Here is a 19,285-nt window from a genome sequence, read left to right on the forward strand (position 1 = left end):
CACACACACACACACACAAATTGATGTTTCTTGGCTATTTTATTGACATAGTCCACAAAAAGTTTGCCTCTTTCCATTAGTTAGTCTGTATTGTTTTGGAAGAAAAAAATGTTTTCCATAAATCTGATTCTTTTAATGTATCCTGATTGGCTTTGGTTGTTGTTAAATAGAGATGTATATTCTTCAGCTTTCCATTTGTTCGTTTTTTGTTTTTTGTTTTTCTTTTTTCTTTGAGACGGAGTCTTGCTCTGTCACCCAGGCTGGAGTGCAGTGGCAAGATCTCGGCTCACTGCAAGCTCCGCCTCCAGGGTTCACGCCATTCTCCTGCCTCAGCCTCCCGAGTAGCTGGGGCTACAGGCGCCCACCATCACGCCCGGCTAATTTTGTTTTTGTATTTTTAGTAGAGACGGGGTTTCACCATGTTAGCCAGGATGGTCTCGATCCCTGACCTCGTGATCCGCCCACCTTGGCCTCCCACAGTGTTGGGATTACAGGCATGAGCCACCGTGCCCCGCATGTTCGTTCTTAAATAATGTGGTACACTGAGGCCTACTGGGCGTGTACCAATACCGTATTTGCCTTGAGCACTCCCATGTTACATGTGTAAACTTCTTTGGTCTATCTTTTTTGTAGTGATATTCCACAATAAGCTCCTTTAGAGAAGTTTGTTAACTATGTTGTTTGCCAACGATATTCTATTGCTTCAATATAGACAGTACACTGAATATCTTTGCTGTGTGTAAAATAATCCTGAAAAGTTTTCCTTTTCCAAATGAGCTAAGAAGTGTGCAATACTTACTAGTGGTCAGGTTTAGGCCCTCCAGAAGCACTTAGAAACAGGCCACCACTTTCCTTCTCTCACAGTTGTATAAATAATCTGATTGAGAAATAGAGCAGATCTCTGTTCAGAATGTTCTTGGTCACTGGACACCTCATAACTGAGGCTTTATATTAACCACGATCGTTCTAGTTTCAAGGATTTGAGGCCATTTCCCAAGTTCAGAAAAATCATGATCAGTATTTGTCAAGTATTAGTCATTGTGAAGTGTAGTGATGGGGAGTAGGGACAATAAATATATTCATCTCCAATTTTGTATAACTGAAAGGTGTAAAAATAAAGAAGAAAGAGATGCCTCTTGAGTGAATTTAATACAGCTGTTTTTGCTGTTAATAATAAAACATCTTACTGAAACAAAAATTTGTTCAAAGTTTCATTAAGTGCCCTTTTGGAGCTGTGTCTTAATCGACTGCCAGAAGTTGAATAAACCAATGAGGAAACACTGTACCCTACTTAAAAGTAGCAGTAAATTTTTCTTCCATATCCACTTTTGATACATCATGAAGGTCAGCAAGATGTTACTGCTGTGCAAAACAGCTACATTCGTGTAATATTATTTTCCATATGTCTGTTTTCTTAGTTACTAGATTATTGTTCCCATGCGTTCTTCCCGACAATTTTGCTTTTACAAGTCCCGACAATTTTGCTTTTACAAGTCGTGGTGAGCAGGGCATACATGTCCACTAGTCTGCTAGTTTTAGAAATGGTTTTCCTGACTTTGATTTGTTTTGATCGCATCAGGCATATTGCTGAACAGTAAGAAAAGGGTTGAAGAAAAGAGTTCTAATGAATAAAAGATGGGATTTCTTCTATATGCATTTTTGTTATCCTTGATTCCACAGAAATTCTATTTTGATTCCTTCATTCAATAACAATAATAATGTTTTTATGACTATCACAGCTTGAAACACACACACACACACACACACACACACACACACTCACACTCAAGCTGCCAGTCTGTCTTAAGGCAGTGGCAGATGCCTGATTGGCGGGCTCTGTTTATTCTGTGACCAGATTCCTTCTAAAAGAAGGAAGGCCATGTCTGCCTGAAGCCTATTGGCCGGGCCTACTCTGGACCCGCCCCTCTTTTTTTTTTCATGGCACACACCACAGCGAAGTCTGTGCGGAATCCTAAACCAGCCCAATTTACATCCATTCATGAATCTGTGACGTCAGCAAGCCTTTGGGCTCCTTTGCGGTGGGCTGGAGGATTGTGTGGGTGGAATCCCCCTCCCCTTTATTTTTCCAATTCTGCAAGGCTTTTAAAATTCACCTTACATCTTTTCAAAGCAAGAAAATGGAACAGCATGTGTAGGAATTCTTCGTTGTTGTGAGTATTGCACTCTGTTTTTCCTGTTTCTTCAGTATTTATTTCACAAGGACAGACAGAGAATGTGTGATTTGAGGTGATTAGAAAGCTGATATTATTGAGGGCGACACCGTGAGAGAGACAGAGAGACAGAGGCGGAGAGAAACCCGAAACCCCGTTACAGCTAGGAGCCTCTGAAACTGACAGCTGGTTTTCCTTTGCTTGTCTGCCTGCTAGACGTGGACATTTTTCATTTACGGTTCTGCACGTTACCTCGGATGCCTGCTTGGCTTTCCTTAAAGGGAGATTCATTTCTCTGAGAGATAATGTGGATGGTATTAGCGGAAAAGCCCAGAACACCAGAAAGGTGCTGAGAAAAGCGGGGCCCGCAAGACAGAGCAGGTTCTATCCTGTGGGGCACTTGTCTTCCTTGCGACCGTCCTTTCTGCCGTTCCTCACCCTTCACCTTGCCTTTGTTTCATATTGTGTAACAGTCAGTATCTTGCGATTGCAATTTGGTGAAGATGAATACTTGTTCAACCATTTTTCAAAAGCTCTTATGACGGGAGCCATAGTGGTGTATTTATATATATTCATAGCTCTTCTTTATGTCACTCTCTACACTTTATTTATAGTGTCAAAAACCTAAAAAGCTGCATTAGAGGGAAAGGGGGAATTATCCTTAAACTTGGGTTTTTCAATATCCTCTAATGAAAACTAAGAAGTGGTTACAATGTTCCACAATTATATTGCATAGAAATGCACGCGAGTGTTTTCCTAAGATGAACTTATTAGCTGAAAATAGTTTATTCCACTGTGTTGGGGAAACATGGAAAAGTTCTGACATGTTCCATGTATAAAGTTGGTTTGGTAGTTTGCTACTTAAGTTTTAACAAAAAGTTACTATTTGTGATTGAATTTGTTTTCCAAGGGTCTGTTTATTCTGGTGAAAGTTGTGAGAGTAAAGAAGAGGGATGTGACATTGTGACATGTTCGGCCCCTGGGGCAGCTCCTCAACCCGAATAATCTGACAGCATTTCCCAACTGCTTCACTTTGAGCAATTTATATGCCAGTCTGCAGCATGTACCCAGTTGTTCTTTCTCCTGAGAAAGCAAAATGCCTGATATTTCTTATAATCCAGGCTGCCACGTTTACCTTGTAAAATCAATACTTAATTTTTAGATTTTTATATTATCTTTTCTCGTGAAGCAAGACTTCTAAATTATGGCTATAATATCTTTTGAATTGTTGTTCTTAATGAATCTTCCAACTGTAAACTCATCTAATTTCAAACTTATCATACCTGAGGATGTAACATTGTCTTTTGTTTCTCATCTTGATATTACCGTCAATCATTTTGTATTTCTGAGTACATTTGAACTTGCTGGAGTAATAGAGGGAAAACCTCTGCCTGATTCTAAATCAGATCTTTGTCCTATACTCGGACAATTATGGTTTCATATTTTACTATTTTTTATTTTCTGGGTTTAACAAATGAGATAACATTTTAGACATAATATTTGTAAACATCTTGACTTATGTCAGCATTTTCCTTTTTTGTATATCTTCAGAGAGTTTGTTGAAAGTAGCAATTTCCAAGTAATTTTAAATTATTGAAGTCTACTAGCACGAAAGGTCAAATTCTTAGGATATTTTAAAAATGTTGTTAAATAATCAAACTCATCTTAAAAAATGTTCATCAGACTCTGTCTTTGATGCACATTTTGCCAAAAGAGAGCCTTATTTCTGTGAAAGAAATACAGTATGTACTTTGGATTTACTAAAGTAAAACTGTTACTTTAAGGCACAGAGCAGATATAGAATCCCCCTCTCTCCCTACTCCTAGTGACTGTATTCTACATTATATTTATCTTCATGTATAGTGTACTTGTAGGGAAAAAAACAATAACTCTTAATTGTTTAATATCAAACAATAAAATCCTGTGTATCAGTGGCTGTCAATAGATGGCTTTCTGTTTAAAAACTGAAGCTACTCCAGAAGTAGGAATTAATTTATTTAGTAAACAAAGTCAGTCAAACCAGAGCCATGTCCTGGGGAACTGTCAAAAGAATGGTTCCTAAGGGCCAGAGGCCACATCCACTGGTAGATGACAGAACAACCATACTTCAGATGGCAAAACCGGTCCGTTTGGTTTGCGTTGTGTGCCTATCCTCTTTCTGTGTGCTTCAGCTGAATTAACTGCTTGGGGAGCTCAAATAATTCAAGATAGCCAAGATGACTAATTCTGCCAGGTGGCAGCCTGATCTTGCAATTTTGATTAAAATAAAGAACATTCCCCAAGAACAGTTTGTTGCAAAAAAATAAAAATAAAAAAAATCACACCCTTGCTCTGTGTTACTATTCTGTAAGAATATGGGGGAGAAAAAAATTTAGAAAATGCAGTCTTTACTCTGAAGGAATCTAGAAAGGAAAATGCCAGAAATAAACTTCAGTATTAGAATTACCTGTGGAACCTTTTTCCCTTCCCTCCCTACCTCTTTCTCCCCATCCCCTCCCCTCCCCTCCCCTCCCCTCCCCTCCCCTCTCCTCCCCTCCCCTTTCCCTTCCCTCCCTCCCTCCCTCCCTTCCTTCCTTCCTTCCTTTCTTTTCTCTTTTCTTTTTTCCTATTTAATGGTTTTTAGTATATTCACAGAGTTGTACAATCATCACAATCCATTTTAGAACATTTTCATCATCACAAAAAGAAACCACATACCCATTAGCAGTCACTCCTCATTTCTCTTCACCCCCCAGCCCTAGACAACCGCCAATCTGCTTTCTCTATATATAGATTTGCTCAGTCTGGATATTTCATGTAAATGAAATCATACAGTACATGCTCTTTTGTAACTAGCTTATTTCACTTAGCATAATGTTTTCAAAGTTTGTCCATGTTGTAGCCTATATCAGTACTTCTTATCTTTTTATTCCCAAGAAATATTCCAGTGCACCATATTTTACTTATCCATTCATCAGTTGATAGATATTTGGGCTTCCGCTTTTTGACTATTAGGAATAATGCTTCTATGAACATTTGTGTACACATTTTTGTGTGAATTTGTTTTAATTTCTCTTGGGTATATACCTGGGACTGGAATTGCTGGGTCATTATGATTACTATATGTTTAACATTTTCAGGAGATGCCAAATTGTTTTCCAAAGTGGTTGCACCATTTTACATTCCCATCAGCAATGTATGAGGGTCCAGTTTCAGCACATCCTCTTCAACACTTGTTATTATCTATCTTTTCTATTAGAACCATCTTAACAAGTTTGAAATGGAATCTCATTGTGGTTTTGGTTTATATTTCCCTAAAAGTGAATGATGTCAAGGATCTTTTTATGTGCTTATTGGCCATCTGTATATCTTCTTTGGAAAAATATCTATTTAGACACATTGTCCACATTAAAAATTAAATTATCTTTTAATCCTGACTTGCAAGTGTCCTTTATATATTCTGGACACAAGCTCTTTATCAGATGTATACTTTGCAGATATTTTCTCTCATTCCATAGGTTGCCTCCACTTTCTTGATAATATTGTTTATGGTATAAAAATTTTTAATTTTGATGAAGTTCAGTTTTATTTTCTTTTGTTGCCTATGCTTTTGGTGTCATATCTAAGTTGGCTTTGCCTGACTCGAGGTCATAAAGATTTACTTCTATGTTTTCTTCTAAGTTTTATAGTTTTAGCTCCACATTTAGATCTGTGACTCATTTTGAGTTATTTTTTGTGTGTGCTATAAAGACAGGGTTCAACTTTATTCTTTTGAATCTGGATATCCAGTTGTTTGAGTAATATTTGTTTAAAAAACTATTCTTCCCCCCATTAAATTGTCTTGGCACCCTACCAGGGAACTTAAAAAAAATACTGATGCCATGCTTCCACCTCCAGAGATTTATATTTAATTGGTTTGTGATGGGACCCAGTGATGATGTATTTTTAAAAAGCTTCCCAGCTGAGTCTAATGTGCAGCCGGGCTTGAAAACTATTGACATGCAGGGTCTTAGAACAGAAGAGAGAGAGAGACTTTCAGAATCAGGAAAGAAAATGAGCGAAAACATAGCATTCTGATATGAAAAGGAGGGAAGAAAGGAAAATTAAGAAGATTCATACCAGAAAGCTTGAGTTTCCTTGTTATTCACTCAAAGAGTGAGGGTATCATTGGAAGTTAATGAAATATGTTAAAGAGGAGGAGCTAACATTTATTAAGCACTTTCTACGTGTCTGTAAATTTTTTTTTTTTTTTAAACAAGGTCTCCCTCTGTTACCCAGACTGGAATATGGTGGCTTGATCACAGCTCCCTGCAGCCTCAGCCTCCTGGGCTCAAGCCATCTTCCCACCTCAGGCTCCGAATACCTGGGCCCACAGACACATGCCACTATGGCTGGCTATTTCTTAAATTTTTATAGAGATGAGGTCTCCCTATGTCACCCAGGCTGGTCTCAAACTCCTGTGCTCAAGTGATCCTCCTGCCTTGGCCATCCACAATGTTGTAATTACAGACGTGAGCCACTGTGCCCAGCCTACATGGCTATAAACCTGTTGGGAGCTTTTATATACATTATTTTATTAAAATATAATCTTCATCCATCCTGGGCAACATGGCAAAACCCTGGGTCTACAAAAAATACAAAAATTAGCCGGATGTGGTGGCACACGCCTGTAGTCCCAGTCACTCGGGAGGGAGGCTGAGGCATGAGAACTGCTTGAACCCAGGAGGCAGAGGTTGCAGTGAGCCTTGATTATGCCACTGCACTCCAGCCTGGGTAACAGAACAGACCCTGTCTCAAAAAATTAATTAATTAAATGTAATCTTTGTGATATGAAGTAGGTAGTAGTATTCCCACTGTATAGATGAGGAAAAAAAGGCTCAGATAGGTCACTGACTTAACCAAAGACACCAGGTAGTATATGTTATATCTAATTTTCAAACCCAGCTTTAATTCCTAGTTCTGTTCTCTTTCTTCTGTTTACTATGGATTGTGAACATTAAGTATTGCCATGAATTGCTCTCGGTCCAGTCCAGCATGAATTTAAAATCTTCTGTAGCACTGCTCTGGAATGGGCAAAGAAAGAGTAAGGTAAGTTAGATGTTGGGGGTTATATAGGGTTAAGTGTTGGCACAGCAGGTGCAGTGGAAGGTAAGAAGTTGGAGGTAAATGAGGATTATCACATAATAACCATGGAGCCTAGACAGGCTATACTCTCCCTAGACGTAGCTAGCAGAAAAAGCCCTAAGAGGGTGGAGGGCCCATGTACTGGGCATGAGAGAATGATTGAAGGGAATGATAGAAAAGATGAACTTTCAGGCGCGGTGGCTCACACCTGTAAGCCCAGCACTTTGAGAGGCCAAGGCAGGCGGATCACCTGAGGTCAGGAGTTTGAGACCAGCCTGACCAACACGGAGAAACCCTGTCTCTACTAAAAATACAAAAAAATTAGCCGGGCATGGTGGTGCCTGCCTGTAATCCCAGCTACCCGGGAGGCTGAGGCAGAAGAATCACTTGAACCCGGGAGGCAGAGGTTGCGGTGAGCCGAGATTGCACCACTGCACTCCAGCCTGGGCAATAAGAGTGAAACTCCATCTCAAAAACAAACAAACAAACAAACAAACAAACAAACAAACAAACAAAAAAACCAAGTAGAATTAGCAAGTATAAAGGTGTTGTCATCATTTTTCTATTCATTTAATCAACAATATTGATTGAGCATTTACTATGTGTTCTAAGTATTAGGTACGCAGCAGTGAATAAAACAGACAAAAACTGTTGCCCTCTTGGAACTTAGTTTAATCTAATGAAAGGAGATGAACAGTAAGTAAGTAAATTATGTTTAGACAGTGATAAATGTTAAGGAGAATAATAAAGATGGGAGGGGAATAGAGCGTGCTGGGAGTGGGGTAAATTTAAAATGGGACTTTTGCATTGTATTGTTTATGTGCGGATATTGATTCCTCAAAGAGATGGTGAACCATCAAACAAAGGGGTCAGTGGTTGACCTAGTCAGGCACCCTGAGATGTAAAGAGAGTTTCTTCTAAGTCCTAAAAGTCAAAGTGAATATTCAGTATTAACTTTATTGTATAAGTGCCATTTTGGGGGGATTAGTGATGTTTCTGTTGGGTGAAGAACAGGGCAAGGGTGGTGCTTGGAGAGCTCTTTTAAACTCGCATGCTTCTCTATTAGAACAGATCCTCCTACATAAGTGTGTGGATGCAGATGTGTGCCCTCCCATAGTATCACCACTGAGAATCACTGCATAGTAAGGCATAGTTAATGGGTGGGATGTGTTCTGCTTCTCAGATGAATTGCGGAGAGAACCACTGATGTAGGCAATATTGAAAACACTTAAATTTCTTTTGCTTTTAAAAACACTTTAGCAGGAGTTTCACACTCACCACCTTAAACAGAGGTTGAATTGAACCCTTGGTGTATAGTAAAGTTTTTAATAAAGAGGTTCTATCATTCATCCATTTACCTGCCTTCTTTATCTAGAAGATTCTTATACTAAAATGGATAAAATCAACATGTTTTCTCTTTACCTACTGCAAGGCATGAGGATGCAATGGAAAAAGAACTGGACTAAGACTGTAGGAGTCTATGTAGCAATCAGGTCGTCCTCACCAGGTCATCCTTAGCAAGGCAGTTACCCACTTAGCTTTTTAAAAATTTTCCTAAGCTTTGGTTTTAACATGAGAGATGAAAAAATTGTTCTTAGTGATCTCAGATGTTCTTTTTAACGCTAACATTGTAAGATTCTTGGAACCTGGATGTTAATTAACATTAAATAAGCAAGGGACAATTTCTAAGGCAATCTGGCTAAAATCTACTTTTATTCCAATTCTTTCATAGTATTTTTTGTTTTTTGTTTTCTCGAGATGGAGTTTTGCTCTTGTTGCCCAGGCTGGAGTGCACTGGCGTGATCTCAGCTCACTGCAACCTCCGTCTCCTGGGTTCAAGCGATTCTCCTGCCACAGCCTCCTGAGTAGCTGGGATTACAGGCATGTGCCACCATGCCCAGTTAATTTTTGTATTTTTTAGTAGAGACAGAGTTTCACCATGTTGGCCAGGCTGGTCTTGAACTCCTGACCTCAAGTGATCTGCCTGCCTTGGCAGCCCAAAGTGCTGGGATTACAGGCGTGACCCACCGCGCCCGGTCCTTTCACAGTATTTTTATAGAAATTTAGCCTCCATGGCATGCTGCGACAGCTGGGGAGGAGGAGAAAGTGTCAGAATTGTTCAGATGGAGACATCTAGGTGATGGATTATAGGTTAAATCACCTTCAGATTTGCCCACACACTTTCCTTATAAGCAGGAAATAGATTCCTGATCAGTTATGACTTCAATACCTTTAGGCATGCCCATTATAAATGTCAATTGTCTTGACCATTGTTCTCTGTAGTCAAAAAAAAAAAAAAAAAAAAAAAAAGCTTCCATTAGACTAGTGATTTGGTGATCTGGGCTAATAGGGGATGTGGCTACAGATAATCCAGTAGCCTCAGTTTGGTTGTACGTTGTAGCCTTTTCCTGAAATAACCTTTGTTAGTGCTCCTAACAAAATTCATCCTATTACCTCTTTCTGCCCATCTCTCACTACCTCCTTTTGTCTTCTAACTCGAGCTGAAGTTAGATGACGGATGAAGACTATATTAAATTGAAAAAATGAAGACACACTAAATTCATAAATATTGTAACCAGCCTTTGTAAAAATAAGATATTATTCTGTATGATAATTGCTAGCTTTTGAAAATTGTTCTTTCATAATTTTCCCAATAACAAGTTGGTCGATAGATTGGTATTTTAAATTTGTAGATTTTGTCAAAAAAAAAGATAAATTTTAAAATTACAAAACAAAAAACTCCCTTTTCATTTGTATGTTCATTTCATCAGTTTGGAATTTTTCTTACACCCTTCTTCATTTGTATAATTGTCAAGCCAAGAGGGCTGATGTCTAGTCCTAACAGCTATAATAATTTTCATATAGCATTTTCATTTAGTAACAATACATATCTGTGTAGCAGTGTGGTAAAAACATCTTACAAAATGCAATCATGTGTTGCAGGGCAACCCTAAGAGAATGTGCAGTAACTGTACAATTTTAATTGTTTAAAAATTTTCAGGAAAAACAATGTAGAACGTCCTGCTGACAGATGGTGATTCTCTTCAGTGTGCTAATTTGCATTGTGAATTCCTGGGCTGGGGTAATAGTAGAATTGAGCAATTCTGAGGACATTTTAGTGAAATTCTGGATTCACAAAAGGCCAGAGAAGTGAAAGAATGAATTGATTCAAGGTTAAGGTAGCCAAAGATGAAGGACTGGAGAAAGATGACAGAAAAAAAGGAGAGCAGAGCCCAGGGAGACGGTAGCTCAGCTGATGAGGCAGGTGGCAGCCAGGACAGCAGTTTCCACCTTAAACAGAAGGGAGTGGATCTGGGACTCAGACTGAAAAAGACTCTTTGGAGTCCTAAAGGGGGGCTGTCACAGTTGCCATTACTAAAGAGGGCTCAATTTGCAAAATAAGCCCACTAAGGCTCCTTATTACCCTGAGGCATTGTGCCTGCATTTTTAGTAGCTGGCCTGCCTGCCTTTAATGGGACACATTAGGCTATCTGCAGGCTTGGATAACCATGGATAATTGAGACTAGTGAGATAAAGCTCACCAAAATGCAAAGCCATGATTGCTTTTTCCAGGGAAAATAATCTCTTGATTAAAGTTAGGTTAAGCATTTTACTAATTACTCACCAATTATTTCCTCTCCCATAACAAATTTAGATACTATGCACACTAAGAAGGAACAGATGCAACATACCTTTGGATATTTCCAGCCACTGCTTCCAGACCTAAATTACAGACCCACTTTCGTTTTTGCTAAGCATAGAAACTCCTGGGAAATACTCACCTGATGTTACAGCCATTAGGGCTCAAGAGCCCATTTACAAAGACATTTTACGACTTTGCCAGGTTCTCCCTTCCCCTTCCTCCTCCTTTTTCTGGCCATTTTGGAGCAGGATTCCTTCCATCTGTTTGTCTAAGAAAAAATAATAGATCATTTGCTTGTGTTAATGATTGAAGCTATGCCCCAATCTAGTCTTTTAAGTATTCTCAAAGACCTAGAGACAGACTAGACCAGGTTTCTTGGAGAAAGAAAAACAGTCACATAATCCTTTATATTTTCTGTAATAATTTCTTTTCTCCAATCAGGGCTTCCACCATAACACATTGAAAAGTACTCACTCATCATCTGCTCTCCTTTGATTAAAAGGTTATCTACATTGATGATAAGGATTTCTTTTAACTGAATCTTAGACCTTTGATCAGATTTTGTTAAAGCCAATCTGCTTTTGTCACAAATTTTCTTATAAATAGCCTTTATCTTTTTTCTGCTAACTATTTAATAGGCTATGGAATGGCTTTAAAAACAAAGAAGAGCCAACCAGTTCTAATAGACTTTGACCATATCTGAAACGTAAAGAGAGATGATAAGATAACCTTATTATTAATGCAGAGCAAAGAGGACCCTAAGATAAGGTCCCTCTTTTTCCCCTGCCAGGAAAAGGAAGTCACTCCAAGGGAATACCTGTACCTGAGACTGTCCTGCTAAAGCTTCACCAAGCTCATGAGAAATATGAAATGATCATTTTGATCTACCTGAAATACATAGAACTTGTACCCAGAAATTCTTTACATTGACAAATAGTTATGGACTTGAATTGGCTGTGTGCTGGACTTGAAGTTTTGGGGTAAGGAAATGATAGTCTTGAGAGTTCCATGTTCTAAGAAATCGCTTCTGGTTTATTCTTGGGTAGTGATAGCCAAGGATTTGTCAGAGACTGACTGGGAAGCTAAGCTTCTGGGCCTTGTTTTGGACCTGTGCTTTCATAGCTGTATATTATTTTTCATCACAGGAAACTGAAAAAGTAGAAACAAACAAACAAAAATGTATCTTTGATACTTTTTCCAAATTCCTCAGATTCTCCTATTTTTGTATGTAATTCATAAAATATAGTTTATGAAAAACTACTCAATGTTTTTCAGCTGGCTCACGCTTGTAATTCCAGCACTTCAGGAGGCTGAGGCGGGTGGTTCACTTGAAGTCAGGAGTTCGAGACTAGCCTGGCCAACATGAGGAAACCCCGACTCTGCTAAAAATACAAAAATTAGCCAGGTGTGGTGGCATACGCCTGTAATCCCAGCTACTCAAGAGGCTGAGGCACAAGAATCACTTGAACCCAGGAGGCGGAGGTTGCAGTGAGCGGAGATCATGCCACTGCACTCCAGCCTGGGTGACAGAGAGAGCCTCCATTTCAAAAAACAAACAAACAAAAAGAATATTTTTCTGATACTTTAATGATAGAGTGTGCCTAAATAACAAGAGAACAAAACTTTTTTTTCTATTTCTGTTTCTCAATTCCCATCCATATTGCCCTACCCCTGCCAACCATGACTAGTTCTCATCAACCTGGTTAGCCTGGTCCTATACAGTGAAAAGGATTTTTTTTTTTTTTTTTTTTTTTTGAGCAACAGCGGCTGTTTATTTCACCTGGGTGCAGGTGGGCTGAGTCCGCAAAAGGAGTCAGCAAAGGGTGGTGGGATTATAATTAGTTCTTATAGGTTTTGGGATAGGTGGTGGAGTTAAGAACAATGTTTTGGGGGCAGGGGGTGGATCTCACAAAGTACATTCTCAAGGGTGGGGAGATTATAAAGAACCTTCTTAAGGGTGGGGGAGATTACAAAGTACATTGATCAGTTAGGCTGGGGCAGAAACAAATCACAATGGTGGAATGTCATCAGTTAAGGCTATTTTCACTCCTTTTTGTGGATCTTCAGTTACTTCAGGCCATCTAGATGTATACTGCAGGTCACTGGGGATATGATGGCTTGGCTTAGGCTCAGAGGCCTGACATTCCTGTCTTCTTATATTAATAAGAAAAATAAAACAAAATAGTGGTAAAGTGTTGGGGTGGCGAAAATTTTTGGGGGTTGTATGGAGAGATAATGGGCGATGTTTCTCAGTGCTGCTTCGAGTGGGATTAGGGGCGGCATGGGAACCTAGAGTGGGAGAGATTAAGCTGAAGGAAGATTTTGTGGTAAGGGGTGATATTGTGGGGTTGTTAGAAAAAACATTTGTCATATAGAATGATTGCTGATGGTCTGGATACAGTTTTGGATGAATTGAGAAACTAAACGGAAGATACGAGGTCTGAATAAGAGAAGGAGAAAAACAGGTATTAAAGGACTAAGAATTGGGAGGACCCAGGACATCCAATTAGAGTGTCCAAGGGGGTCCAAGGGGGGTTAGCGTAATTACTTACTTGGTTGGCAAGCTTTTAGGCTCTATCTTTGCGTTTTTTTTAATGTCGTCATATACCAGGCCAGATTGATTTAGGTAAAAACAGCACTCTTCATTTAAAAACATAGAGTCCCCCCTTTTTTTTTTTAGCAGTGAGTAAGTCAAGACCTTGGTGATTTTGGAGGAAAGAGAAATACAAAGCCAGCAAAAAGGATTAGAAATGGCTAGGAGAGAGTGGCTGAGATTGATAGTGTGGTGGAGATAGCTGGAGAGAGGTAGAGGGTGGCATAAGAATGGGAATGAGAATAAGAGTAAGCATAAAAGTAAAGAACAGGACTTCATCAGGGTGAAACTATTGGAGGGTACTTTGTCACTGAAGATCTTCTATCCACTTAGAGACTTAAGGGTGGCAGTTTGAGGTAAAACCAGGCACCACTGAATACCAAGAGCCTGAGAAACTGCTTGGGTGATTTGACTAGTAAAGGCTGGTCCGTTATTGGACTGTATAGAGGTGGGAAGCCCAAACCGAGGAATTATGTCTGACAGAAGGGAAGAAATGACTGCAGTGGCTTCTTAGACCCTGTGGGAAAGGCCTCTACCCATCCAGTGAAAGTGTCTACCCAGGCCAAGAGTTATTTTAGTTTCCTGACACGAGGCATCTGAGTAAGGTCAATTTGCCAGTCCTGGGTGGGCAAATCCCCGAGCTTGATGTGTAGGGAAGGGAGGGGGCCTGAGAAATTCTTGAGGAGTACTAGAATAGCAGATGGAACACTGAGAAGTGATTTCCTTGAGGATAGATTCCCACAATGAAAAGGAAATGAGAGGTTCTAAGAGGCAGGCTAGCGGCTTGTAACCTACATGGAAGAGGTTATGAAATGACAACAGAATAGAATGGGCCTGTGAGGCTGGAAGGAGATATTTTCTTTGGTCCGGGAACCATTTGCCTTGTGCGGGAAGAGATAGGTGGAAGTTTCAGCGAGGGAGTAGGTGGGAGTGGCCCGATGAGAAGGAGAAAAACTGCCGTGAGGGATACAAGTTGGAGCGCTAGCTGCTTTTTTAGCTATCTTATCAGCATAAGCATTGTCCTGAGCAATGGGATCTGATGCCTTTTGATGGCCTTTGCAGTGAATGACTCCAGCTTTCTTTGGAAGTAAAGGGGCCTTGAGAAGAGTTTTTATTAAGGAGGCATTAATGATGGAGGACCCTTGCCTAGTGAGGAAATTTCTTTCTGCCTATATAACAGCATGGTGGTGCAGGATATGAAAGGCATATTTAGAGTCAGTATAAATATTGACGCATAGTCGCTTTGCAAGAGTGAGGGCTCAAGTTAAGGCAATCAGTTTGGCTTGCTGAGAGGTAGTGGAGCGGGGCAGAGCGGTAGCCTGAATGATACTATAGCATAGCTTGCCTTTGCTGGTGAGTGGTGATTAGGCCTGGTGGAACTGCCATCAATAAACCAAGTGTGATCAGGGTGATAAACAGGAATGAAGGAAACATGGGGAAATGGAGTGGATGTCAGGTGGATCAGAGAGATACAGTCATGGGGGTCAGGTGTGGTATCCAGAATAATGTGTGAGGCTGGATTGAAGTCCGGGCCAGGAACGATGATAACTGTGGGAGACTCAACAAAGAGTGAGTACAGCTGAAGAAGCCGGGGAGCAGAAAGTATATGTGTCAGGTGTGAGGAAGAAAATAGATTTTGGAAGTTATGAGAACTGTAGAGAGTGAGTTGAGCATAGTTTGTGATTTTGAGGGCCTCTAAAAGTATTAAGGCAGCGGCAGCCACTGCACGCAGACATGAGGGCTAGGCTAAAACAGTAAGGTCAAGTTGTTTGGACAGAAAGGCTACAGGGCGCAGTCCCGGCTCTTGTGTGAGAACTCCGACCGCACAGCCCTGCACTTCGGCTGTATGTAATGAAAAGGGAGTGATGAGTTAGGGAGAGCCAGTGTGGGAGCAGCTTTTAGGGCTGTTTTTTAAGGAATAGAAAGGGGAGTAGGGAAAGGATTTAGGATCTGTGGGGTCAACTAGGTTTGCTTTTGTGAGTTTATATAATGGTTTAGTCAGGATGGTAAAACTAGATATCCAAAGGCAGAAGTACCTAACCATGCCCAGGAAGGAAAGGAGTTGTTGTTTTGTAGAAGGGGTTGGGGTTTGGGAGATTAACCGGACATGATCAGCAGGGAGAGCACATGTGTTTTCATGCAGAATTATGTCGAGATAGGTAATGGATGATGAAGAAATTTGGGTTTGACTAAAGTAATGGGGGCTGTCTGTGAAGCCTTGCGGCAGTACAGCCCAGGTAATTTGCTGAGCCTGATGGGTGTCAGGGTCAGTCCAAGTGAAAGCAAAGAGAGGCTGGGATGAAGGGTGCAAGGAATAGTAAAGAAGACATGTTTGAAATCCAGAATAGAATACTGGGTTGTGGAGAGGTTGTGGAGGGAGGTATTGAGGATAGGAGAGTATATGGCTTTGGCATCACGGGGTGCATAGGCAAGACAATTTGGTTGATAAGGCACAGATCCTGAACTAACCTGCAAGGCATGTCCGGTTTTTGGACAGGTAAAATGGGGGAACTGTAAGAAGAGTTTATAGGCTTTAAAAGGCCATGCTGTAACAGGCGAGTGATAACAGGCTTTAATCCTTTTAAAGCGTGCTGTGGGATGGGATATTGGCATTGAGCAGGGTAAGGGTGATTAGGTTTTAATGGGATGGTAAGGGGTGCATGATCGGTCGCCAAGGAGGGAGTAGAGGTGTCCTATACTTGTGGTTTAAGGTGGGGAGATACAGGGAGAGGATGTGAAGGAGGCTTTGAACTGGGGAAAAGGGCGGCAATGAGGTGTGGCTGTAGCCCAGGAATAGTCAGGGAAGCAGATAATTTAGTTAAAATGTCTTGACCTAATAAGGGAGCTGGGAAGGTGGGGATAACTAAAAAGGAGTGCATAAAAGAATGTTGTCCAAGTTGGCACCAGAGTTGGGGAGTTTTAAGAGATTTAGAAGCCTGGCCGTCAATACCCACAACAGTTATGGAGGCAAGGGAAACAGGCCCTTGAAAAGAAGGTAATGTGGAGTAGGTAGCCTCCGTATTGATTAAGAAGGGGACGGACTTACCCTCCACTGTAAGAATTACCTAAAGCATCTGTGATGGTCCAGGAGGCTTCCGAGGCGATCGGGCAGTGTCAGTCTTCAGCCGCTAAGCCAAGAAGATCTGGGAAGGGGCCTTGGGCCAGAGTTCCAGGGGCTCTGGGAGTGGCTGCCGGGCGAGTTGGACAGTCCGATTTCCAGTGGGGTCCCGCACAGATGGGACATGGCTTGGGAGGAATCCTGGGCTGCGGGCATTCCTTGGCCCAGTGGCCAAATTTCCGGCACTTGTAGCAAGCTCCTGGGGGAGGAGGTTCTGGAGGAACCCCTGGCAGCTGCGGTTCAGGTGTTTGGAGTTCTTGTGTGCTGGAGATGTGGCTGGGGTTTGTCTCACAGTGGAGGCAAGGAATTATAACTTAGAAATACATTGCTACTTGGCTGCCTCTACTCTATTATTGTACACCTTGAAGGTGAGGTTAATTAAGTCCTGTTGTGGGGTTTCATAATTTTTGGAGCTTTATTTAATATCAGGAGCAGATTGGGTAATAAAATAAAATGCATATTGAGAATAAGATGGCCTTCTGACCTTACATGGTCTAGGGCTATAAAGCATCTCAGGGTTGCTGCCAAACGGGCCATGAACTGGGTTGGGTTTTTATATTTGATGAAAAAGAGCCTAAACGCTATCTGATTTGGGATAAAGAAAAAAGAGCACTAACCTTGACTATGCCTTTAGCTCCAGCCACCTTTTAAAGAGGAAATTGCTGGGCAGGTTGGGGAGGGCTAGTCACGGAATGAAACTGTAAGCCAGACCGGTGTGAGGAGGGGAGGTGATAGAAGGATTATAGGGTGGGGGAGCAGAGGCTGAGGAAGAATTGGGACCTGGCTTGGCCTGGCGAGGAGCAGCCTGGGGAGAAGGGGAGAGGTCACATGAGTCCGTAGAAAAGAAGGATTCAAAGGACTCAGAGCTTGGGGTGGAGACTGAAGGAACAGACAGGAGAGAAAGAAGAAAGATTTGGGATGAGTCGCATTGGGAGCAGAGACTAGGGAGGGACCGATGTGTAAAAGAATGCCTGGACGTCAGGCACCTCAGACCATTTGCCCATTTTTTGACAAAAATTATCTAGGTCTTGTAGGATGGAGAAATCAAAAGTGCCATTTTCTGGCCATTTAGAACCATTGTCGTGTTTGTATTGGGGCCAAGCAGTGTTGCAGAAGAAAATAAGACGCTTAGATTTTAGGTCAGGCGAGAGTTGAAGAGGTTTTAAATTCTTGAGAACATAGGCTAAGGGAAAAGGAGGAATGAAGGGTGGAAGGTTGCCCATGGTGAAGGAGGCAAGTTTAAAGAGAAGGGTAGAGACACGGAGAAAGGGGGTGGGCAGCAGCCCCAGGCTGCAGCGTGGGAGAGCAGCCAAAGCAGGTGTCCCCGCAATTGACTTGCCACCAAGGGAATGTGGGTGAATGACCAAGGCAGGCATCCCTGCGGAGATCAGACACCAATGGAACGTGGGCGAATAATCAGAGAGGCGTCCCCGCAGTGATTAAACACCAAGGAAAGGCTGTCTTCCTGAGTCCGTGACAGACGCCGGAGTTTTGGGTCCACGGATAAAAGGTGTCTCCTTTGTCTCTACCAGAAAATGAAAGGAATTGAAATTAAGAGAAGGGAGAGATTGAAGGATGGCTCCAAGATTGAAAGGAGAAAGAGGTTGAGGGATAGTGAGAGAGGTTGGAGAAGAGAGTAAAAAGAGGCCGCTTACCCAATTTAAAATCAGTGAGATGTTCCTTGGGCTGGTTGGTCTGAGGACCCGAGGTTGTAGGTGGATCTCTTCACGGAGTGAGGGTGAGGACAGGGGACTGGTCTCCCGAAGGAGTCCCACTGACCCGGGTCTTTGGCACCAAGTGTCTCACGTGTCCATGTGAAGAGACCACTAAACAGGCTTTGTGTGAGCAACAAGGCTGTTTATTTCACCTGGTGCAGGCGGGCTGAGTCTGAAAAAGGAGTCAGCCAGATTTCTTTTGATGAGTTATACATTCATTATTTTTTTCCCTCCATCTCACCAAGAAAGATGAATTAGCAATTTAAAAACATCAACTCTGCAAGAGACCTACCCATGAACCAGCTAAGGCTGTGGTTCTCAAAGTGTGGTCTGGGTACCAGGACCATCACCATCACCTGGGAACTTGTTAGAAGTGCTCATTCTTGGCCGGGCGCAGTGGCTCACGCCTGTAATCCAAGCACTTTGGGGGGCCGAGGCGGGTGGATCACCTGAGGTCAGGTGTTCAAGACCAGCCTGGCCAACATGGTGAAACCCCATCTCAACTAAAAATACAAAAATTAGCCGGGCATGATGGCAGGTGCCTTTAGTCCCAGCTACTCAAGAGGCTGAGGTGGGAGAATCACTTGAACCCAGGAGGCAGAGGTTGCAGTGAGCTGAGGTTGCGCCATTGCCCTACAGCCTAGGCGACAAAGTGAGGCTCTGTCTCAAAAAACAAAACAAAACAAAACAAAAAAACAGAAGAAGTGCTCATTCTCAGGCCGGGCGTGGTGGCTCAAATCTGTAATCCCAGCACTTTGGGAAGCCAAGGCAGGAGGATCACGAGGTTAAGAGATAGAGACCATCCTGGCCAACATGGTGAAACCCCATCTCTACTAAAAATACAAAAATTAACTGGGCATGGTGTTGCGTGCCTGCAGTCCCAGCTACTCAGGAGGCTGAGGCAGGAGAATCGCTTGAACCCGGGAGGCAGAGGTTGCAGTG

General features: G+C 41.8%; 1 protein-coding gene across 6 annotated transcripts in view; it reads left to right on the top strand.

Annotated features, from left to right (window-relative positions):
• The window catches only part of MAP3K13 (mitogen-activated protein kinase kinase kinase 13), a 201,166-nt gene that overhangs the window by 77,637 nt on the left and 104,244 nt on the right, over window positions 1–19,285 (top strand). Inside the window, exon 1 of one of the 6 annotated variants that reach the window (XM_016942454.4) lies at window positions 1,921–2,171. The exons of 4 other annotated variants lie outside the window; for them this stretch is intronic. The gene's annotated coding sequence lies outside the window, so the exon portion shown is untranslated. Of the gene's footprint in view, window positions 1–1,920; window positions 2,172–19,285 lie in introns of those variants that run through there. One more of the 6 variants, XM_063807403.1, reaches the window with a different exon arrangement.

This window comes from Pan troglodytes, chromosome 2 (assembly GCF_028858775.2).
Source record: "Pan troglodytes isolate AG18354 chromosome 2, NHGRI_mPanTro3-v2.0_pri, whole genome shotgun sequence".
Taxonomy (NCBI): Eukaryota; Metazoa; Chordata; class Mammalia; order Primates; family Hominidae; genus Pan; species Pan troglodytes.